Source organism: Salvelinus fontinalis, chromosome 13 (assembly GCF_029448725.1).
Source record: "Salvelinus fontinalis isolate EN_2023a chromosome 13, ASM2944872v1, whole genome shotgun sequence".
NCBI lineage: Eukaryota > Metazoa > Chordata > Actinopteri > Salmoniformes > Salmonidae > Salvelinus > Salvelinus fontinalis.
The window spans coordinates 40,592,749-40,604,975 of record NC_074677.1 but is presented as its reverse complement, the minus strand read 5'-3'; the positions used below and the strand labels follow the sequence as shown (position 1 = coordinate 40,604,975).

The 12,227-nt window shown below is 38.2% G+C and overlaps 1 pseudogene; it reads right to left on the bottom strand.

Annotated features, from left to right (window-relative positions):
* LOC129867846 (sodium-dependent phosphate transport protein 2A-like) overlaps window positions 1-12,227 on the bottom strand; it is a 42,069-nt pseudogene that overhangs the window by 8,661 nt on the left and 21,181 nt on the right.

Genomic DNA, 12,227 nt, shown 5'->3' with positions numbered 1-12,227 from the left:
AATAAAAGAAGAATGTATTCCAATCACGCTGCGCCTTGGTCTCCTCGTTACGGTGAACGTGACAATTTTGGAACATTCACGCTTATAGCCTACTGCCATGTGCACATTGCTGCACTTATAATGTGAAGAAATAGCCTAATAGTTTATCAACATTTTAAGCTAAACCTTCTGTTCTGTTGTATAAGCTTTTTTTAAATGTTATTGATGGTAGTGGTTGTATTAATTTGGGATCTATCGCATCCCACACTGTCCCAGAGTAGGTTTGGAATATTTATTTATTGCACAGAAGGACAAGTTGACCAATAGAATAGGTCAACTTTTGTACCATGGGGGATAGTAGATTGACATAGGCTAGTGCGTTTGCTGTTCGTTAGGCCTACTCATCTTGTTGGCTGATGAAAAGTAAATGTGGACAGTTCTAACATCTTCAATTAATTCAATAAGGACGAGCGCAGTTGCGTTCCCGATGCATCTGGCTTCACTTGTAGCCTACGTCGGAGCTGAGATGCCTGTGAGAAGGACCCGATCACGTGACAGGTATTGGCTACGTCTGAGAGAGCCATGTGAGGAAGAGGTGCTTCGGAGCAAGGTGGCCAGGAATTATAATGATTATTTTCAGCCCAAGGGCACAAAGGCCACTTTGGCCGCAAAGGGCATTCATTTTTTTAGGGGGTATTAGTGCCACACAAGGGGGATGCCGCTGGGAAATTCGAGGCCTGGTGAGTATATTATGAAATTGTGAATGAGAGACTGATGAAGAGAGTGCAGCTTGCAACTTTTTTCAAATCATCATTACAGTCTCATCATTCAGCCTTAGAATGTATTACGAATCAAAACATATAGCTCAATATTTGTATCACAACTAAAGTTGCATAAATAACTAAATTAAGCATATAGGAGGACCAGTTCCATAACCACTCAACACAGAAAAGCCGCATGTGCGCACTTCCTAGGAAATCGTTTGGAGAAAATATCCTTTCTATTTTTAAGCTCTGTTCAATTGTATTCTTCATACTATAAAATAATACAAAAAAAACAATGCCACAGAATTCTAAGCAAATCTTGTCTGCTAAATGAACTAGTGTTGCCCAAAGCCATACGGCAGAGCCATATCAGGGCCTAACATAAGGATTGCTCATAGTATGCTACTCTGTTCTTCTGAAATAGACTACATTTGCTTCAGACCATGTTTTTTTAGACCTGTCTAAAATAAATAATGGATTTATTGTGCTGGTGCAGGCTATATTAAATGGAATTATTTGACTTTTTAAAATGTTCCAAAGGTCTGCATCAGCGGCTTGTAGGATATGCGTGGAGGCCAGGAGATGCTAAATGTGTTAATGTTCATTAACGGTCAATTACCGTGAGATCGGCAGTTATTTGCTTGACAATCACCGGCTGACAAAATGTCATGACCGCATAACATAACAAATACTTCAGCACACAACAAGTCAAGCACAGACAGTATAGGGGGAATAGTGAACAATTACGGGCACTAGCCTTGTGAGTGTTGGTTCCAATGACAAATCCAATGTGCCACTATATGAGGAATCTCATTGAAGTCGAGGATGCTTGAACAAATAGCACAGACCACAAAACTTACCTCGGTAATTAGAGTATTATGGAGTGCTGAGTAAAGTGTTCAGCTCTGTATGAAGGTATATAAGATGAATACAGTTATATCGCAGCTGTAAAACACTGCGAGAGGAAAAGACAGCTGAGAAAGGTTCATCTAGTTATGTTGACAGGGTCGTAATGAAAAGACAGCCAGCATGAGATTCTTCCAGATTGGAGGTTTGAATTCAAAGTCCACTTAAATCGATCTGTCACTGGACACTCAAAATATGTCGAATGCAATTGAAGGGCTTTATTTCTGACTGCCTTTCAGCCAATTGAGTGTAACTACGTAATTGAAGTTATGTCTTTCCATGTGCAGCAGCAGGTGAGACCGTTTAATGGGAGCTGAATCAAACCTCGAAACCAGCATCACTTCATTCATATGGGATCATCCTTTTGATAGCCTTTTGATTCTGGGGATTTGCAGCCGGAAAACGTCGTGCTCTGAAACGTGCAAATGTTGCACACAAGGACGTGCTCCATCCACAAGCATTGCACATAGACTTGTGTACGGGAAATCAATAGCATTCATCTGTGACTGGGGGGGGGGGGTGAAGCCATTAGAGAGTATGTACACTGGGGAAAGCTTCTCACTCATGGGCAATTACTATACTGCTGGCTCCATAGCATTGCTCTGACTCGACTGAAGCCTCATACCATGATGGCCACTGAATTATTTTCCATTACAGTCAATGACACCAGTTGAGAGCTGTGAGAGGTACTAGTATGTGTATAGTATGCAGCGTTGTCCCTTAGCTATCCCCTAAGGGACAACCATTGTGCGTTGACCTTCACTGCCAAATTCTCTTACAAAATGGCTTTTCCCTCATACACAGGCAAAGTCCCTTCTGAATCTCTAAAATCACAATACATAACCAAAAGCCTTTGGCTCAGTGATGTAGATAGTTGGGAGTATATTCATTCTTGCTCAGAGATAAAACTGAAGAAATGCGCAATATTTTTGCCTGCCTATGGCTGTGATGGATCAATCAATCAACTGAATGAAATTTATTTATAAAGCCCTTTTTTGAACTGTTATGCAAGCAAACAGTAGTTCAACCACATAAAATATGCACCCAAGATAAACTGAGGTCTTATCGGAAATCGTTTTCTCAGCTTTTAATTTCTTCCAATCTTTCCACTGTTTTTGTCACACCCTGGCCTTAGTTATCTTTGTTTCCTTTATTATGTTTGTTAGGTCAGGGTGTGACATGGGGAAGGTTTGTGTTTGGGTGGTTATATGTTTAAGGAGTTGTTGGGTTTTGTGTGTGTGGTTTTGTGTTGAGTGAGTATGTCTAGGTATGTCTATGGTTTAGTGAGGGTTTCTAGTTATGTCTATGGTTGCCTGAGTGGTTTCTCAATCAGAGACAGGTGTCTTTCATTTGTCTCTGATTGGGAGCCATATTTTAGGCGGCCATAGGCATCATGTGTTTGTTGGGTCATTGATTTAGTCATTGTCTTAGTCTGTGTCTAGGTCTGTTTCAGGTTTGCATGTTTTGCATTTAGTCGGTTTTGGTTTCACGTTCTTAGATTTGTTGTTTTGCTTCGTTAGTTCCTCTCCTAAATAAAGAGAAGATGTATTATTTACACGCTGCGCCTTGGTCCTATCTCTCTCCCATGGACGATCGTGACAGTTTTGGAGTTATTGCATAATCTCCCCAGTGCCTAAAGGAAACCGACAACTTTACCGGTGTTAACTAGATTACTAATGCATTCATTCTATCAATGTAAGACATTACTCTGGTGAATACTACTTTATAGTCTTCTGGGGCAACAAGTTATGACAGAAGAGAAGCCTCATCCATCTAACTATAGCTGACAAACAAATGTCGGAAATTATAATATGGCCCACCAAATGTCGAGAAATTATAAGCAGAAACGTGTCTAAATTAGGGGTGAAAGTAGCCAGTAGACTATACGGTCCAGTACGGAGTATCAGCAAAAATAAACTATTATGGAATTATGCTGGATCCAACTGCGAAGGTAGCCTACTTTTTGAAGTGATTTGTTTGACAATCAGATGAAAACATCATCACACAACACCCATGATATGCGAAACTGAGCCGGCGCATACCGTAAAAAAATGTGAACGGGATAAGATGTTTACATGCCACAATACCCCATCTAAGATCAGCATATCCCAGGCATCATATCCAGGTTTCTCATAACCGGGATTCCAGCTTTTTGGGGTTATTGTCAACAGTATATGATGTTTATATGAGACAACTCAAAGACAGAATACTTCAGTATCCTGAATAAAAGCGGGATATTGGTGTGCATGTAAACGTGGTCACTGTCGGCCATAGTCAGACCAGGCAGGTTTAATAAAGGCTGAATGAAAAGCAATTCCCTGGTGGATCTCAATTACCGTGTGCCACCAGGACTCATTAACACACATACTGTATATCCATGAATTCACACACCACTCGCCACGATTACTGAACCTGCTTGGGCACAAATGATATGCAAAGCCCAAAAGCCTTGACATTAAACAAGAGATTCTATTTGACCTTTTTGACAGTAAATAGGAACTCTTGTCCAAGACAGTGACATGGCCAGCTGCTTCTTTGATTCAAGTATCAGAATATTCTCTGGGTATGTCTTGAGTTCTTGTCAGCGTGAAGCAATTCCACTGGGTGACCCTAGTATCAACCAGGTTGTGATTAAAAAGCAATTGCTAAACCTTATCATAATGACTGGAACCGGGTAAAGGTAAAGGCACATATTTTGCAACAATTATTTTGTTAAAATGCTTCCTTTTTTTGCTAGTATGCTAGGCTAGCTAATGCTAAAGCAGCCCACTGGATTCCACAACACTTCCGGCAGCAACTAACCCCAACGCTAGGGACACATTTTCATGTAATCCACAAAAAAATAGTTTTTTCTCATACTGGTGTTGTGATATCCGTTTGATCCGTTGATATCCGTTTGATCCGTAATGCAATCAAACAGGCAAAACGTTAGTATAGAGACAAAGTGGAGTCGCAATTCAACGTTTCAGACACAAGACGCATGTGGCAGGGACTACAGACAATCAGGGACGACAAAGGGAAAACCAGACACGTCGCCCAAGTAAGGGCTTTGCATAGACGCTTTGTTGCATTTCAATGTGGGACTAGAAAAAAATGCCTTGAACATAAAAGGATGTTATTAACCGGATCTCATGCTTTTAAAGTAACAGTTCTGTGGATCACTTTCATTCTAGGTTCCGTTTCTGTTCCTTGATAAGTGTTTTCTGGTTCCAACCTCTGACTGGTACTGGTACTCCTTGTATATAGCTTAATTCTTGTGTATTTTGTTCCTCTTGTGTTACTATTTGAAATGTTCTTATTTTTTTTTACTCTGCATCGTTGGGAAGGGCTTGTAAGTATTTATTTCACAAGTCTACAAACGTTGTATTCGGTGCATGTGACAAATCCATTTTGATTTGATTTAATTTTGGGGAGTAACAAATAACAAAATGTTTATTTTTTTTGTGACCAACTTTTTTTTTGGTGAGGGACTCAGATCACAGACAGGAAATAATATTCAAAAAGTACATAGACAAAGAATCGAAAGATAGTATAAAATAAAAACTTGCATTCAAGACTAAACAACAAACATCACAATTTAAAAAAAATAATAATAATGAATTAAGAAGTCAATAATTGTTCTGTTCGTCCATTTCCCCTTTCTCTCCCCCTTCTCTGTAGGTGTGAACCATTCCTACTCCCCCACTCCCTCTATCCACCCCCCTCCCTTCCTAAAATGTCTCCCCTCTCCTCCCCTCCCTCCCTTCCTACCTCCCTGCCCCATGGGCTGATAATGTGGACATATCTATGCATAAATCAAAACACATCATAGATAACTCATCTTATGTTTTATACTTGTTGGTGGAACCAAGGTAAACCTGGTTCTGAAAACATAGAGAGACTGAATACATTGGACTGAGCTCATGCATTAATAACCCTCAACTCAATATGCAAATAAATTCCTCTTACCCAATACTCTTTTGTGTCTTCGTAATATATGAGAAACCAGTGGAAAGGACAAAAGGAAACCAGATCCTTCCTCATGGGCCCTATACTGTAACGGTTAACCCAATCAATACCCACAGAGAGACAAAATACTCTCAGGTACATGCTCTGGAGCTGGATGGACAACTAATGAAGTGTGAAGAGATTTGGATTAATCCACACAGAAATAGTTTCAAAATGTGTGTGAAAATAACATGCAGGGAAATATATCAATTTATGTGGCCAAGAGTGAAAATAATCTAGGTGAAAAAAAAACATTTTTCCCATCAACATAAAGGACATAGAAAAAAATGAGACCTTAGTTGATGTAACATCGCCATGGTTTTAAACCTGGAGCAATCTGAATTAGATGGAAAGACGAGCGTATTTTAGAATGATGTGTAAATATGTTTCTCTGTGGGAATGGGGAATACATGAAAACACACAGTGCCTTCAGAAAGTATTCATACTCCTTCACTTATTCTACATGTCGTTGTGTTACAGCGTGAATTCAAAATTGATTAAAAAAAAAATTCTCATCAGCCATCTACACACAGTACCCCATAATGACAGTGAAAACATGTTTTTAGAGATTTTTGCTAATTTATTGAAGATGAAATACATAAATATTTCATTTACATAAATATTCACACCCTGAGACGATACTTTCTAGAAGCAACTTTGGCATTGATTACAGCTGTGAGTCTTTCTGGGTAAGTCTAAGTGCTTTCCACACTTGGACTGCACATTGTTCTTTTAAAAATTATTCAATATCTGTGAAATTGGTTGTTGATCATTGCTAGACTACCATTTTTAGGTCTTGCCACAGATTCACAAATAGATTTAAGTCAAAACTGTGACTTGGCCACTCTTGGTAAGCAACTCTAGTGTAGATTTCGCCTTGTGTTTTAGGTTATTGTCTTGCTGAAAGGTGAATTCATCTCCCAGTGTCTGGTGGAAAGCTTACTGAACCAGGTTTTCCTCTAAGGTTTTACCTCTGCTTACCACCATTCCGTTTACGTTTTATCCTGAAGAACTCCCCAGTCCCTAACGATTACAAGCATACCCATAACATGATGCAGCTACTACTACACTTGAAAATATGGAGAGTGCTACTCAGTGATATGTTGTATTGTATTTGCCCCAAACATAACACTTTGTATTCAGGAAAAAAAATCTTGCTTTACCACTTTTTTTGCAGTATTACTTTAGTGCCTTGTTGAAAACAGGATGCATTTGTTGTAATATTTTTTCCCTGTACAGGCTTCCTCCTTTTTACTCCATCAATTAGGTAAGTTTTGTGTAGTAACTACAATTTGTTGATCCATCCTCAGTTTTCTCCTATCACAGCCATTCAACTCTGTAACTGTTTTAAAGTCACCACTGGCCTCATGGTGAAATCCCTGAGCGGTTTCCTTCCTCTCCATCATCTGAGTTAGGAAGGACGCCTGTATTGATACACCATCCAAAGTTTAATTAATAACTTCACCATGCTCAAAAGGATATTCAACGTCTGCTTTTTTTTACCCATCTATCTAATGTGCCCTTCTTATCGAGGCATTGGAAAAACTCCCTGGTCTTTGTGGTTGAATCTGTTTGAAATTCACTGCTCGACTGAGCAGTGTGGGGTACAGAGATGATGCAATCATTCAAAAATTGTTAAGAACCATTATTGCACACAGAGAGTGCATTTAACTTATGTGACTTGTTAAACAAATATTTACTCCTGAACTTATTTAGGTGTGCCATGACAAAGGAGTTGAATATGTCGTGACTCAACACATTTCAGCTTTTCATTTTGTATTAATTTCTAAACATTTAGAAAACATTTTTGGGGTATTGCGTGTAGGTCAGTTATTTAATCCATTTTAAATTCAGGCTGTTACACAACAAAACGTGGAAAAAGTCAAGGGGTGTGAATACTTTCTGAAGGCACTGTAGGTATAGCAGGAAAAAAGAAAAGAAAATTGGGGGTGGGGAAGTAATACTCTATTAGGAAACTATTATAATGGGGAAATTACATAAATACTGCACATTTTTCTAATGTAATTCAAAACGTCCAGAATTCATAGCTCGCATGGCTGCATGAATGGCTAATGAACAGTATAAGGTGAATTCATTAATTTAAAAACATTTTTATACACAGGCGGAATCGACGATTTGCATGTCAAACTGAAAGTTCTAAGGTCAATTTCATTTTCAATACCTGGGGGCATTTTGTAACTTTCTAATGGAATTCATTTAATATACGCTATGGAGGAGCTTGGGAATAAGTTGCAGCGGATTACTTTCCACACACCTCTTCTGACCCCAGTGAATATTGTTGTGTGGGAGAGGATGACTACATTCAGCTCTCCTCATAAATATTGTATTTTACACCGTTTAGTACTCCAGTAGGGGACTCCTAAATAAGTGAGATGTAGATTAGTTGTGATTAAGGCGCTAAGTGTATTCAGTGCCAGGAAAAACTACTTGGAATGTTTTTGTCATAAATTCAGTAGATTTGGAAGCAACATCTACATATTTACAGAGGTGGATGCCTTATGGCGATAAGGAAAAGGTTGTAAAATATTTAAATATATTCACAAATAGCCACGCTCTCACATGACTGCCACATAAATCTCACTGTGTTCGTGTCATATTCACGTTAATCAAATAAAAATGAAGATAACACTTTATATTAAGGTCCCTCATCCATTTATAAACCGTTGTTCCTAAATGTCAATAAACAATCTTTAAATAATGTTTATAAATGAGCAAAGGACTATTTTTAATGATTTCTAAAGGATTTTTAAGAATTAAAAAGGTGTTTGATCATAGTATATTCACCATTTGTAAATTATTAATAATGTACTACTAATATACTTATATACTACGTACAAAGGAGTTATTGTCAACTCAAATTATTATTTATAATGCATTTGTTAATGGTTGGTAAATGCTTTGACTCACAATTTACATACATATTTATAAATGTATTTAAATATGTCATGAATGGGATATTTATGCATTGTTAATGAGTGCATTTGTAAATGTGAGTACATGCACTTAATAATACATCAGTTGATAAATTATGTAGATCATTATTCATTTAATTATTAATAAACTATTTTGCAGCCCCTAATCTAAAATGTGCACTATGTATACTTTAGATATGTTTATAAATGACTTGTTACTCATCGGACATCTTTGCACGTGCGATAGAACAGCAGAGTATGTACTATTCTTTTTTTTACCACGACGCTGGAGCTCCTATTCCCCGGCATTTTTTCCCCTAATGCAGATCTCAGCCTTAAGAAACATTTTTATCAAGAAAATATCATTCAGAATAACAGATTAGCATATTTTGAGTTTAATTATGCTACTGTGCTTAGTATCGAAGTTCGACTTGAAGTTCGACTTGAAGTTCGACTTGAAGTTCGACTTGAAGTTCGACTTGAAGTTCGAAGTTCGACTTGAAGTTCAGTCTGCCTTCAAGTCGAATATGCCAATATGTTTTCACCATGATGACGGTTGAGGGATATGGCTTGAGAACATATCTTAATACAAGGATGGAAGCTGTCCCTGTATTTCTAATTATCCAAGCCGCAAATTTGAGAAGATTGAAATACTGCTTGTTTTTTATTAAACTACCTTTTTCATCAGCATGCTAGGCTATGGAACCCCCACAGTCTTTGTGCTGTGTACTTCTTTTACCATTGCATTTTTTAGGTAAGATTTTTGCCATTTGGTGAAGAATCAGGTATTAAAAATAATTAAAAAAGGAGAGCCACACACCCTAGGAGCTGAGACGCAAAAATGTAATGTCCAACGTTTCGACAGACAAGCTGTCTTCATCAGGGTATAATGACAAACACTGCGGGGTGACTCGTTTATATAGTGTTAAAAGACACACACAGGCGTCTGTAATCATGGCCAGGTGTGGCCTGATATCATTGGTTAATTCTCATATTAAAATAGCATACAAAAAACATAAATGGATAGAGTATGATCATAGATACAATTTGGCTACATAGGCCTACAAACATTTACAATAGCAAAATCACAATAATCACAAGAATGGCTTCAGATCAAAGTCTACGTTGAGACCGAAGGGAGCAACGGTCTTTAAATTAAAAATCCAGGCAGCCTCTCAGAGAATCAGGTACTGTGGTCAGCTTTTGGGCGCTATATTAACCATCAACTGATATATTAGTAAGTGCATACACTCACATCTACACAAGCTCTTAATTAATAAATTAATGAAACTATTTACAATTAATAAACATCCTATTCATGACATAAAATATAAATACATGTAGAAATATGCATATAAATGGTCAAACCATTAATCAACCATTAACAAATTACTTATAAAGAACTGGTTTAAGTACATTAGTAGTACATGATTTACGAATTGTGAACATACTATAATCAAACATCTTATTACTTATCACATAAAAATGAGTTCATAATATAAAGAACCATAAACAAAAAACAGGTTTCCAATCCACATATCAACACTATCAGATGTATCTAGTGGTTCAATGTGTCCTAAATACATCCCCTACCCTGCTCCCTTCAGGAGAGGGGCTTGTTGTTTCTGTCTGAGTGTAGGTGGCTGGAGTTTACGAGACACTTCATGCTGGAGAGTGAGTGGGAGGAGCTCACAAGAGCTCAGCAACAGCAAGCCCACTGATCTCACCAAGTTAAAAAGGCTTAAAAGGTCACATTTGACTCTGTTAAAGTAGCAATATAGAGTCAGAGTGTCTGAAAGAGAAATTGAATGCAAATGGCTAGCCAAAGAGGAAATGTAATTATGGCTGTTTTGTTTGACATGTTTAAATCCACAGTCTGTTTTTGGGGAATGGCACAATATGTGATTTTGAAATGGGTAGAAGCTCAAGGTACTTGGACATAACACAGGAGGAATGGCAGAAAACTACAAGTGTGGTATCTTTGATTTGATCACTCTGTTGTCAATGAGAATTTCAAATGAGCGTTGTGATTTACATAAATTCACTGAACCTGCAGTTCTATTTCTCTCTCGCTGGTTCAAACGCTAATGCAACAGACATAATACATGTCCTACTAGTGTAGGTCCTACTACTGCAACATTCAAATGTACAACAACCTTTGTTTTATACAGCTTAATAACACAAGATAGATATTGGTCTCCACTATGACATACACTTGTCTCAGAAATGCAGCCGTAGGTTACACCTAAACAAAGCAGACGAGGCCTGTGAAAGCTAATTTCCTGTTAAAAAAATGATTACCTTTTTGAAAATAATCAAAACCTTCTTCTGCAGGATTATTTGACTCCTGAAATGAAACTGGTCAAATTAAGATCCGATATCTGTACACTGTGTTGTTTTTGTCTCATGTTTGAACATGAGCAGTCTAAAACTGCTACAATGTGCTGCTGCATATGACATGTAAACCTATGCCTTTTGACATATTTCAACTAATCCAAGCTGACTGCATTGACTCCAGGTCCCGTCTTCTCCTCTGCTGTGAATGGTAGGATGGGAGCGTCATGGGGATGTCATCCAGGCAGGCGTTTTGATTTCTCACTCTGCAGCTCGCTATAATTCAACGCTTCGCATGCTAATCCTTCAGCCGTGCCTTTTTCAGCTTCAAGACTGATACAGCTTCCGGCTTCAAGACGTGCGCCTTGACAAGGGATATGCGACAGTTTGAGAATATATTTTGTTTCCTGTATACTCCCTCCCTCAGCATACTCCTATACTGATGTGAATCATACATGGTGAAATGAACAACTGTACAGTTGATACACCTGGTCAAGTGATGACTAAAATCATCCATACGATATAGATAGTGGAACTGGAATGCAGACACCACTCCACCGACATCCAGGACAACCACATGACATAGCCTGATAAACATCAGCATTCAACTAAGTACAAATAATCAACGAAGTCAGTCCTCGAGGTCATTCCTCAATTCAATGTGAAGTTCCTACCACAATTAAAACACACACCTAATGAATTAAGGCACATTTAAGGCAAAGAACAAATGTGGGTTAAATACCACATCTTAACGGCTACTCATGTGAAATTAATTTAAAGTGAGTTTCCTGGTTCTTCTGTTTCCCTTTAGATTCTGTCTGTCTAGTTTTTTTCTGGGGAGGAAATGCGTCGATATTTTGGGAAGAAACTTGATTTCATGGAAAGATCTTCTGGTGTACTTTGCCTCAAGCTAAACTGGCAAAATGATCTACGTCTTTAAGTATAGAGAGCAAAGAGTGGTATCCTCTTCAACTTTGCGTAAGGGCTCTGTCGGCAAAAAGGTTGCCTACGCTAAAATAAGTCTAGCTCGACAACTTCGTATCATCTTATGCAACACAACATGGCTGCTCTTATCTACACTGAACAAAAATATAAACGACACATGCAACATTTTACTGGGTTACAGTTCACATGAGGAAATCAATCAATTGAAATAAATAAATTAATCGCTAAATCTATGGATTTCTCATGACTGGTAGTGGATCAGAAAACCAGTCCGTATCTGGTGTGACCACCATTTATTTGCCTCATGCAGCGTGACACATATCCTTCGCATAGAGTTCATCAGGCTGTTGACTGTGGAATGTTGTCCCACTCCTCTTCA